The following is an 11,021-nucleotide window of genomic DNA, read 5'->3' as shown; positions in this document are numbered from 1 at the left end:
CTGGAGAAATGCTTTTTTAACTGGAATTATAAGTCCAACTCTAAAACCTGCATTCAATAAATAGATTTCCTTCATTTTTGGATACTCTAGCATCCTACCCCATCTTACTGTGTGTGTTCCCTCTGCATAATCTGGCTGCCCAGCTGCCTTCTCCAATTTTTACAGTGTGGCAGGGTGCATTATCCTGCTGAAAGAGGCCACTGTCATCAGGGAATACTGATGCCATGAACATGTACTTGGTCTGAAACAATGTTTAGGTAGGTGGTAAGTGTCAAAGTAACATCTACATGAATGCCAGGACCAAAGGTTTCCCAGCAGAACATTGCCCAAAGCATCACACTGCCTCTGCCGGCTTTCTTTCCTCTCACAGTGCATCCTGGTGCCATCTCTTCCCCTGGTAAATAACACACATGCACCCAGCCGTCCACATAATGTAAAAGAAAACATAATTCATCAGACCAGGCCACCTTCTTCCAATCAATGGACTAGTTATGGTGTCCATTGTAGGTGCCCATTGTAGGTGATTTCGGCAGTGGACAGAGTTCAGCATGGACACTTTGACTGGTCTGTGGTTATGTAGATAGATAGATAGATAGAAACTCTTTCAACAATTTGTGCTATAGTAGCTCTACTGTGGGATTCAACCAGACAGGCTAGTCTTTGCTCCCCACATGCATAAATGAGACTTGGGGGTCCATGACCTTGTCGACGGTTCACTGGTTGTCCTTCCTTGGGTCACTTTGGTAGGTACTAACCACTGCATTCTGGGAACACCCCACAAGACCTGCCGCTTTGGAGATGATCTGACCCAGTCATTTAACCATTTTGATTTGGCCATTATCAAAGTAGCTCAGATCCTTAACATTGCCCATTAGTCCTGCTTCCAACACATCAACATCTAGAACTGACTGTTCACTTGCTGCCTAATATACCCCACCCCTTGACAGGTGCCATTGTAATAAGGTAATCAATGCTATTCACTTCACTTGTCGAAGGAGCTTTGGTTTCCACAAGTCAGGCTTAACTTTCTCCAGATGGTGCTCCCTCACAAATCTGGACACATCAAAATAAAACCAGGGCATGGAACAGTTGTAAGGGAATGAGCTTTCCCATTTTTCCCCGTTGAGGCCCCTGCAAAGATTCAGGAGGAAAATGGTGAGACCAGGGCCGTAACTAGGGCTGTGCGACAGGGGCGACCGCACAGGGCGCAACGCTGAAGGGGGGCGCAATTTAGGAATATTTTAGGTTAATTTAGTTAAAATTGAGAGCTAGGGGGGCGGCATTTGTCTTTCTCGCCCCGGGTGCTAGAATTCTAAGTTACGGCTCTGGGTGAGACATTCAGGCAGGCAGAGCTGTTGTTTCTTTCACAAAGACTCCTGCGGATGCAGTTACAAACAAAGAAGGTTTACAGCATGGTGGGAATATCAGGTATTAATTTTCCACCTTTGAGGGGTTACTTGTACATAACTGCCTGCTTTACTGGCTAGCATAAAATACAGACTCAGTTCTCGTGGTTAGTATAGAATATAGACACCAATTTGGGTGGCTAGTGCAGAGCTTACATATTTAGTACTTGAGATCTTTTAGACCTTGGAAACATTTACAGCTTGGGCTAGGTTTGTGGTTCGGCTTGGATAAGAGCTTGGATTAAACAATGGAGTAGGTTTAGATGTAGGGCTATTAATGGAATCCGAATGTGCAAACTTGTGGTGAACTGAATTAAATGGAGTTGTCACGTTCCTAAAATCAGTTCTACAACAGAAACTCTCCTGACCACCAATGCAGATATTAGCTTGTATAGGGATCCATTTCCATATATGTGCTTTTGCTAGTGTTAAGAAATTCTATTTTTGCACCAATGGGTATGGTGTCTTAGTGTAACATTTCAAAGTAAAAGACTTAACCATTATTAGATTTACCAACAAAGTAGAAACCTCAAATTTACATTTGCAGCAAGAAAATAGCTGTTTTTAAATAATTCTATGGTAGATGGGATTCAGAGAGTGGAATTTGGATAACTTTGCCTTGTGTGTCAAATCATCTTGTCCCACCACTGATTCCCATGCAGTGTTTCTATTTGGCATTACAGCCCTAAATATAAACAGCCATTTTATCTGGGCATCACCAGTATTTTTTTTTAACAATAATCATACAATTATTTATTTATATTATATGTGAAGAAACAGCGGTGTATGCTACTAACACTAGTTTAGATGAGGCATTCACTAGAATTGGGCTGTTAACAAAGTTTTTTTTAAGTTTCTTGTGGATTTTTTAACATGTTTAAACAAAAGTCTGTTGTTTTTTTGATATTCCATTTTTCTGAACAAACTGTTATTTCCCCTGTACAGCCTCTCCCAGCCAAGCTCCATTTCTGTGAAATATAATGATGGGCCCTGGGCAAATGCCCAGTTTCCTCTATTTATAAAAATAACTCTGTGATTAGTGTGTCGCAAACTGTAAAACTCCTGATAATTAGAATGAAATGGTTACTCCCGTTACCCATTGCCTTTAAATTGCTCTGATTGACTTGCATTTTGAATTCAAAGTATGCTGCTGTATGTTAAAATAAAGTCCATTCTATTTGTAAATACCCATTAGCGTTTATACTTGCATCTGTGTGCATTTGGATTGCAGGGCATATCTTTAGACATTGATTTGTTTTGGTGTGTTCAGAGCATAACACTGCACTTAAAAAAAGTCCATTCATCTTTATCGGAGTACATTGTGTACATAGCCATTTATACATAAACAACAGCGGTTACACCAGTATTCTGCTGTTTTTTCTCAGTCCTGTCAATGGCCCATTCATTTCAGTTGGGTTGTGCGTTTCATGTACAAACCCCATTGAAATGAATAGGCCATTGAAATTAATTGGCCATAGAAAAGAATGGTGCTCCATATTATTATTATTATAATTATCATTTATTTATAGGGCGCCACATAAGGTCCGCAGCCCCAGAGGGCAAATAGCAAGACAGTACATGGTATAACAGTACAATGCAGTAAACAAATAACACTACAAATCTCAACACAGCTTCTGGGGTGCAAGGGAGGTTTCAGCACAGGCTGAAACCTGTGGCCATTAGCGTGGGTGCAAGTAACAGGTTTAGAGCCACTGAAAAAGGTGCAAAGACAAGGGAGGAGTGGAGTCAATGGGCAGAGAACCAAAAAAAATGCAGACATGAAAACAAAGGGTATGAAGGACCCTGCTCATTAGAGAGCTTAGAAGTGAAAGAGGGCACAGCTGAAACAAGAGGAGTAAATGTGTCTCAGAGTGGAGATTGGGATAGTTGTGAGGGTGCATTAGTGTGAATAGTGATAGCGAGGATGAGATCACCTCTAAAAAAGAGATGGGGTTTTCATCTAAAGATTTGAAGGTTGTGGGAAAGTCTGATTGAGTGTGGTAGGGAATTCCATAAGTGGGGAGCAGCACTGGAGATGTCTTGTAGGCGGGGGTGAGAGGTGGTTACCAGAGACGAGACAAGGCGCAGGTCAGAAGTAGATCTAAGAGGGCGGGAGGGAGAGTATTTTTATATGAGATTTGAGATGTATGCAGGGGTAGTGTTGTTGAGGACTTTGTAGGTAAGGGTAAGAATATAAATTTGATTCTTAAAGACACAGGGAGCCAGTGTAAGGATTTGTGAAGTGGTGCAGCAGATGTGGAGTGGTGAGAGAGGAAAAGATCAGCATTTAGGATGCATTGAAGTGTGGATATATGGGTGTCAGAAATGCCAGATAGCAGGAGGTTGCAATAGCCAAAATGGGAGATGATGAGAGAATGGATAAGAGTTTTGGTAGCATATTGAGTAAGAAAGGGACGTATTCTGGCAATGTTTTTAAGGTGGAGTCTACAGGACTGGGAAAGAGTCTGGATGTGAGGAATAAAGCAGAGGGCGGAGTCAAGTGTGACACCAAGGCAGCGAGCTTGGGAGACTGAAGAAATTGTGGTGTTATTGACAGTGAGGGAGATTTGAGGGCAGGGGGTGACTCTAGCAGGAGGGAAGATAATAAGCTCTGTTTTGGACATGTTGAGCTTTAGGTAGCATTGGGACATCCATGTAGAGATAGCACAAAGACAGTTGTTTACATGTGAGAGTACAGAAGGAGAGAGGTCAGGGAAGAAATATAGATTTGGGTGTCATCAGCATAAAGGTGGTATTGGAAGCCGAATGAGCGCATTAGTGCCCTAAGAGAAGAGGTGTACAATTAAAAAAGTAAATGGCCAAGACCAGAGTCTTGTGGGACCCCAACAGATAGTGGGAGTGGAGGGGAGGATGTGCCAGAGGTAGAAATACTAAAGGAGCGGTACAATAGGTAGGAAGTGAACCAGGAAAGCACTGTGTCACCAAGGGCAATGGAGTGAAGGGTGTGTAGGAGAAGAGGGTGATCAACAGTATCAAAAGCAGCAGAGAGGTCCAGGAGAATGAGTATGGAGAAATTACCCTTAGACTTTGCAGTAAGTAGATCATTGGTCACTCTTGTGAAAGCAGTTTCAGTGGAATGTTAGGGGAGGAAGCCTGATTGCAGAGAGTCGAGAATGGAGTGAGAGGAGAGAAAGTAATGAGAACAGGAGGGAAGAGGACCCTGCTCACTAGAGCTTACAATCTAAAGATTGCAAGATTCTAAATCAATAGCATTGTTAATTGTGTTTAGTAGTTAGTAGCAGAGCTCTGATTTCAATGACTATTCATTTCAATGTGGTTTCAAGCATGTTGAAACCAATTGAAATGAATGGAGCTCCACAGCATTGTTATTTGTTTTTGTTACCATGTCAATAGAGATTCAATTAGTATGTATAGATGTTTGTTCAAAGCAGGAAGTCCTTGGAACTCCCCTCACCAGTAGCCAATGATGTTAGCGACTAGCATAGAAACCACTTGTGATTGACTTAGCAACTGATAACACACATGATCAATTTTGTATTTTAGCATTGTTCGGCACTGCTACTAGTGAGCAGTATATTATGATTTTTCTTTTTTTGTTCCTGTGGATTACAAATACAGTTGAAACTTCCTATGAATTACAATTTATTAAGACTTCCAATCGATAGCTCAGACGAAGATACAATTGGATTACAAAGAATAATTTACTTTTTTAATTAATATATTGGTGAACAGGGGCCTGGGCACTCACCTCACTGATGGCATATGTAAGAGAGATGTTCTTTGATCCTTTAGTGGAAATAAAAGTCTTTGGACATCAATTTTTCCAGGTTTCCCTCTCCTCTTTTGAGGAGAGGAAAACCGCTGTCCACCAGATGAGTTTCCTAGTGCAGTGGGCGCCTCTTTGTTCTGAGCTGGTTACCGAGCAATGTCAACCAGTATCTTTTGGAGCTTCTGCTGGTGTCCAGCCGTTTGCTAGGCTACAGCAACTTTTTTCTCCTGCCCTTGACCTCTGTCTGTTTTTTGGATCTGCTATTGATCTCTTCCTGCCCTGACCTTGGTCTGTTTACCGGATTTTGCCCTGAACTCTGCTATTTCCACTATATGCAATGCATGGTGCCATGTGGACGGTAGTTTGAGTAAGCTGCACGTTGGCCCAAGCTCCCACTTTTCCTTATTCTCATGAATATCAAGCATTGGATATTTCCGAATACTCTTGGCAAATGTCACAGCAGCACTGAGTATCTACTATTTTATTACCTTCTGAACTAACATCTCTGTTCAGCTGTGGGACCCAGAGAGCTCAACTGTCATTGCTGTTTCAACATCTGTTCAGCTGCCCACTGAGCTCAATTCTGATGATTGCTGTTGCCATTTCTGTTTAGCTGCTGGATCCTTCTGCACCCAACTGTCAGTATCCTGTAACGAGCCACGGTGATCCACAACTCGCTTCCTATGACTGCGTCCCGGCACTCATAGCAACAGCCGAGACATCACTTCCCCTCTCTGCAGTCCTGGCCATCACCATTGATTAACCTTTCCAGTTTGCCCATTGGATTGTGGGTGGTACGCTGATGAAAGGCTGATAAGGGTTCCGAGGAATGCACAAAAAGACTTCCAGAATTGGGCAACAAATTGAGAGCTGTGATTAGAGACAATATCTAAAGGAAGTCTGTGGAGCCGGAAGATGTGCTGGATAAAAAGTGATGCTAAACTCTGTGCACTCAGAAGTTTAGTTAAGGCAATAAAATGAGACATTTTTGCTAAATCGGTCCACCACCACCCATAGAGTGTTATACCCTGCCGAACAGGAAAGATCCAGAATAAAATCCATAGACAAGTGTGTCTAAGGTCTGGTAGGGACAGACAGTGGCATTAGTTGGCCCAAAGGGTGGTTCCTGGGGAATTTGTTTTTAGCACAAGTTTCACGGGACAGAACAAAGTCTTTAACATCAGAAGACATGGTGGGCCACCAAAAGGAGCGTAAGAGAGTATCTGTGGTCTTAAAGATACCGGGATGTCCAGTGGTCTTATTTTCATGAGCTTCAGCGAGAACAGCCTTCCTAAGGTGGACTGGTACAAACAAGAGGTTTGCAGGTGTTTCTGAGGGAGCCAACTTTTGAAATCTGCCAACCCAACGTGAATAACAGAAGAGAGCATAATAGACAGCGGTTTTGGAGCAGGCACATAGCTTCTGGATAGTGCATCCGCCTTGACATTCTTGGATCCAGGTCTATATGTGATAATGAAGTGGATAAAAAACAATGACCACCGTGCTTGCCTAGGATTCAACCATTTTGCAGATTCTATGTACTGGAGGTTCTTATAGTCAGCGATGACTGAGGTGACATGAATGCCCCCTTCCAGCCAGTGATGCTATTCTTCAAAGGCCCATTTGATGGCCAAAACCTCCCGATTGCCTACATCATAGTTGGTCTCTGCAGAAGAGAATTTACAGGAGAAGAAAGCACAGGAATACAGTTGGTGATTACAAGGGTCCATCTGAGACAGAACAACACCAGCACCAATATCAGAGGCGTCAAGTTCCAGAACAAAGGGTAAATCAGGAGTAGGATGTTTCAAGACAGGAGCAGAGATAAATGCACTTTTAAGAGCTTCAAAGGAACTAATAGCCTCTGGGGACAAATTTCTAGGGTCCATCCCCTTCTGGGTAAGGGCAACAATGGGAGCCACCAGATCAGAAAAAGCATGGATAAATCTTCGGTAGTAATTAGCAAAGCCCAGGAACCTTTGGACGGCTTTTAGATTAATGGGTTGTACCCAATCCAAGAGGGCCTGAACTTTGCTTGGATCCATAGTGAATCTGGTAGAGAAGTTTATATATCCCAGGAATGATACTTTTCGATCTTCAAACTCACATTTTTCAAGTTTGGCAAAGAGGTGATGGTCTTGCAACTTGTGGAGAACCTGAAGTCTGTGTTGTGACAAGGAGTGGGAATATATTAATGTGTCATCCAAGTATATGACATAGCCTTCTTCTTGGAGACAAAGATCCAGCACCCACTGGAGACTTTGAAGGCCTAATAAAGCCTTTTTGTAAATTCTCCTCCACATATTCCTGCATGGCCTTGGTTTCAGGACCAACCTTCCTTTAGGCAGTTTTGAGCCCAGAATTAACTTGATGGAACAATAGAAATCCCGATGTGGAAGCAGTGAGCCAGTCGGTTTTTAGAGAATACGTCCCGGAATTCATGGTACTGGGGAGGAAGTTGTTTGGAAACAGGTTGCAGAATCCGGAGGAGCAAGGTCAAACAGGTCTGCGAACAATAGGAACCCTACTGAGTAATTTCCCCTTTAGCCTAATTCACTACAGAGTTATGGAGATTGAGCCAGGGATGGCCTAGTAATAACGGCATAGATGGACAATTGATGAGGTAGTAGGACAGGGTTTCTGAGTGAAGGGCTCCCACTGTTAACTGCAAGCGGGGTGTTTCCTAAGAAATTTTGCTGCCAAGCAGCGTACCTCCATCCAGGCCACAGACAGTGGGCTTGATTCATTAAGGAACTTAGCAAGAAATTTAGTAAGTTTTCTTACTTAAGTTTTCTGGACAAAACCATGTTGCACCCAAATCAAAGACAAAATCAACACCATTTGAACACCATTCCTTATGCCAAATTCCACCGACTCCACCCACTCTACCTACCTTCACCTACTGCCCCCAATCTATCCTCAATTCATTCTCTCCAGTAACTGAAGACGAAGTCTCTGCACTCATCTGATCATGTCACCCTACAAGCTGTCCCCTCAACCCTAATCCTTCTCAACTTCTCTGCTCCCTCTCCTCCACTACATGCCCTCATGCAGCTCACCTCTTCAACCTGTCTCTCTCAACTAGCACATTTCCATCCTCCTTTAAGCATGCTCTCACCTCACAAATTCTAAAGAATCCATGTCTTGATCTGGATCTGGATGTTTGGATGTAATTTTCTCTTAATTTTTTTCTCCACCCTTCTGACAATTAAGGATCAAGACAGGAAAATGTAAGAGTTTTACTTTGACTTTAAATGGCCCATCCAGGACTTGTTTTAGAATAGTACATGACAATGAACTGAGTTACCAAGATATCTGTGATAAGGATCACATAATCTGTATCCTAAATCTTTTAATAGATAATAATAATAAACCAGTTTTATCATTAATTTCTGGAGTTACAACAATGTATCTAATCCAGTTACAGTAGCTGATTACACATGGTGCTGCGCAACTGATGAATTGTTAAACATTTTTTTCTATATTTTCATACTTATCTGAGCTGTTAGTAGATAGTTACCATACAGACATATTAGACCCATGCCTGGGACAGCATAGAAATGGATTTTATTTTAGTTTAATTTTAGCTTGTAAGGCTGAGGGAGGGCAAATAAAATGCCACAATCTCGTGCCAGTTTACAGATAGGCTGCGAGAAAAACCAGAGAACCCTAGGAACAACTTAAGGAACCCAGCTGTGGTAAGGAGAAGGTTAGTAATATGAACCTAGTGTACGACTGTTAAATACAACGTTAAGTACAACGTTTATGTATATTGTTAATATTATGGTGAATAAGAACATGGCAGGCAGAGGCTGAGTGGGGTTTTCCATTATTTTTTGCAGGTGCATAGGAAATAGGGAATAGAATAACATAAATTACCTTTACTTTTATTGATTAATCCATATAGAATAAACTTTATGTTTTATAATACCTGCTCTCTGCTCACTGTTATACTCTCACTCAGTCATAGCTACACATTTTAGAGCCTGAGACAAGGAAGAAATCCGGCACCACTTTGCCCTACACTTTAACCAAATTAACCTAAAATATTAATTGACCTCGTTATGGCCCTACCCTTTCTTATCTAGTCTATGTGACTCTTGTCTTTACCTGATTCTACCAATGAGCCATGAAGCTATCTTTCAGATGAGACTAGCAGTGAAGGTAGCCTTGCCTCCCTATTCTGCTTTTATTTAGAGATGAGCGGGCTCGGATATCTGAAATCCGAGCCCACCCGAACGTTGCCGATCCGAGCCGGATCCGAGACAGATCCGGGTATTCCCGCCAATTGCAAAACTGAAACTGAGGCTCTGAGTCATAATCCCGCTGTCGGATCTCGCGATACTCGTATTCTATAAATTCCCCGCTAGCCGCCGCCATCTTCACTCGGGCATTGATCAGGGTAGAGGGAGGTTGTGTTAGGTGGTCCTCTGTCCTGCTATATCTCGTGCTGTGCTGTGCTGTGCTGTGCTGTTCAGTTCTGTGCTGTGCTGTGCTGTGTTCTGCTCAGTCCAGTGGTGCTGTGTCCTGTGCTCTGTCCTTCTGAGTTCAGTGGTGCTGCTGGGTCCTGTGCTGTGTCCTGTTCAGTCCAGTGGTGCTGTGTCCTGTGCTCTGTCCTTCTAAGGGCATTGTTATTTCCCCATTATTCCCAAGTTATAAAAAATTTTAAAAAAAAGTTATAAAAAAAATAAAAAAATAATAATTATAAAAAAAAAGAAATTAAAAAAAAATATCCAAAAACAATCCTGCAGTATAAGTCCATTGGTACGGCAATATTACAAAGTTCACTGATTCTGCAGTATAAGTCCATTGGTACTGCAATATTACAAAGTTCACTGATTCAGCAGTATAAGTCCAGTGGTACTGCTATATTACAAAGTTCACTGATTCAGCAGTATAAGTCCAGTGGTACTGCTATATTACAAAGTTCACTGATTCTGCAGTATAAGTCCATTGGTACTGCTATATTACAAAGTTCACTGATTCTGCAGTATAAGTCCATTGGTACTGCTATATTACAAAGTTCACTGATTCAGCAGTATAAGTCCAGTGGTACTGCTATATTACTGCAGGCAGCTGTGCAGTGGAATTCAGACCATTTGAAGGCGGAGGTATTGTGGCCCCGGTACCAAATTGTGTACCGGGACCACTGCACTATGCAGTCCAGAAAGCTACCTCGGTGAAACGTTATGGACTAAAAACAATATTGTGAGGTGTTCAGAATAGACTGGGAATTAGTGGAAATGATTGTTATTGAATGTTATTGAGGTTAATAATAGCGTAGGAGTGAAAATAAACCCAAAAACTTGATTTTAACACTTTTTATGTTTTTTTCAAAATAAATCCGAATCCAAAACCTTTAATCCGAACCAAAACCTTTCGTCAGGTGTTTTGCAAAACAAATCCGAACCCAAAACCTCAAGCAAATCCGAATCCAAAACACAAAACACGAGACACCAAAAGTGGCCGGTGCACATCCCTACTTTTATTCAGTTACATTGAATAAAACTGAACAGGTTGTGTCCTCATTCACTGTGAGCCATAATTATGTGGTTGAAATAAATTAAGGGAAAAGTGAACTGAATGTATCTTTTTCTTTGACACAATGTATTGATATATTTTTAAAGGAAATATAGCTCACATCCACCTCCTTTTTCAATACAATAATAATTGGTCTAATTGGTATAGCCAAACTATCTACTACTATTTTTACATTGTTACAACAATGTAGCAGCTCTTTGGGAATCAACCACAGTGCTGCAGAAAAGCTGGTCATTTAAAATCTTGTTTTTAAGAGGGAGCGCACAAGTGGACATAAATGCAAACACTCTTTTTTTTCTCAATTGGATGTTATGAATTACAAT

The sequence above is a fragment of the Mixophyes fleayi genome, chromosome 1 (assembly GCF_038048845.1).
Source record: "Mixophyes fleayi isolate aMixFle1 chromosome 1, aMixFle1.hap1, whole genome shotgun sequence".
Taxonomy (NCBI): domain Eukaryota; kingdom Metazoa; phylum Chordata; class Amphibia; order Anura; family Limnodynastidae; genus Mixophyes; species Mixophyes fleayi.
The sequence above is the reverse complement of the archived record's forward strand: the minus strand, read 5'-3'. Positions refer to the sequence as shown.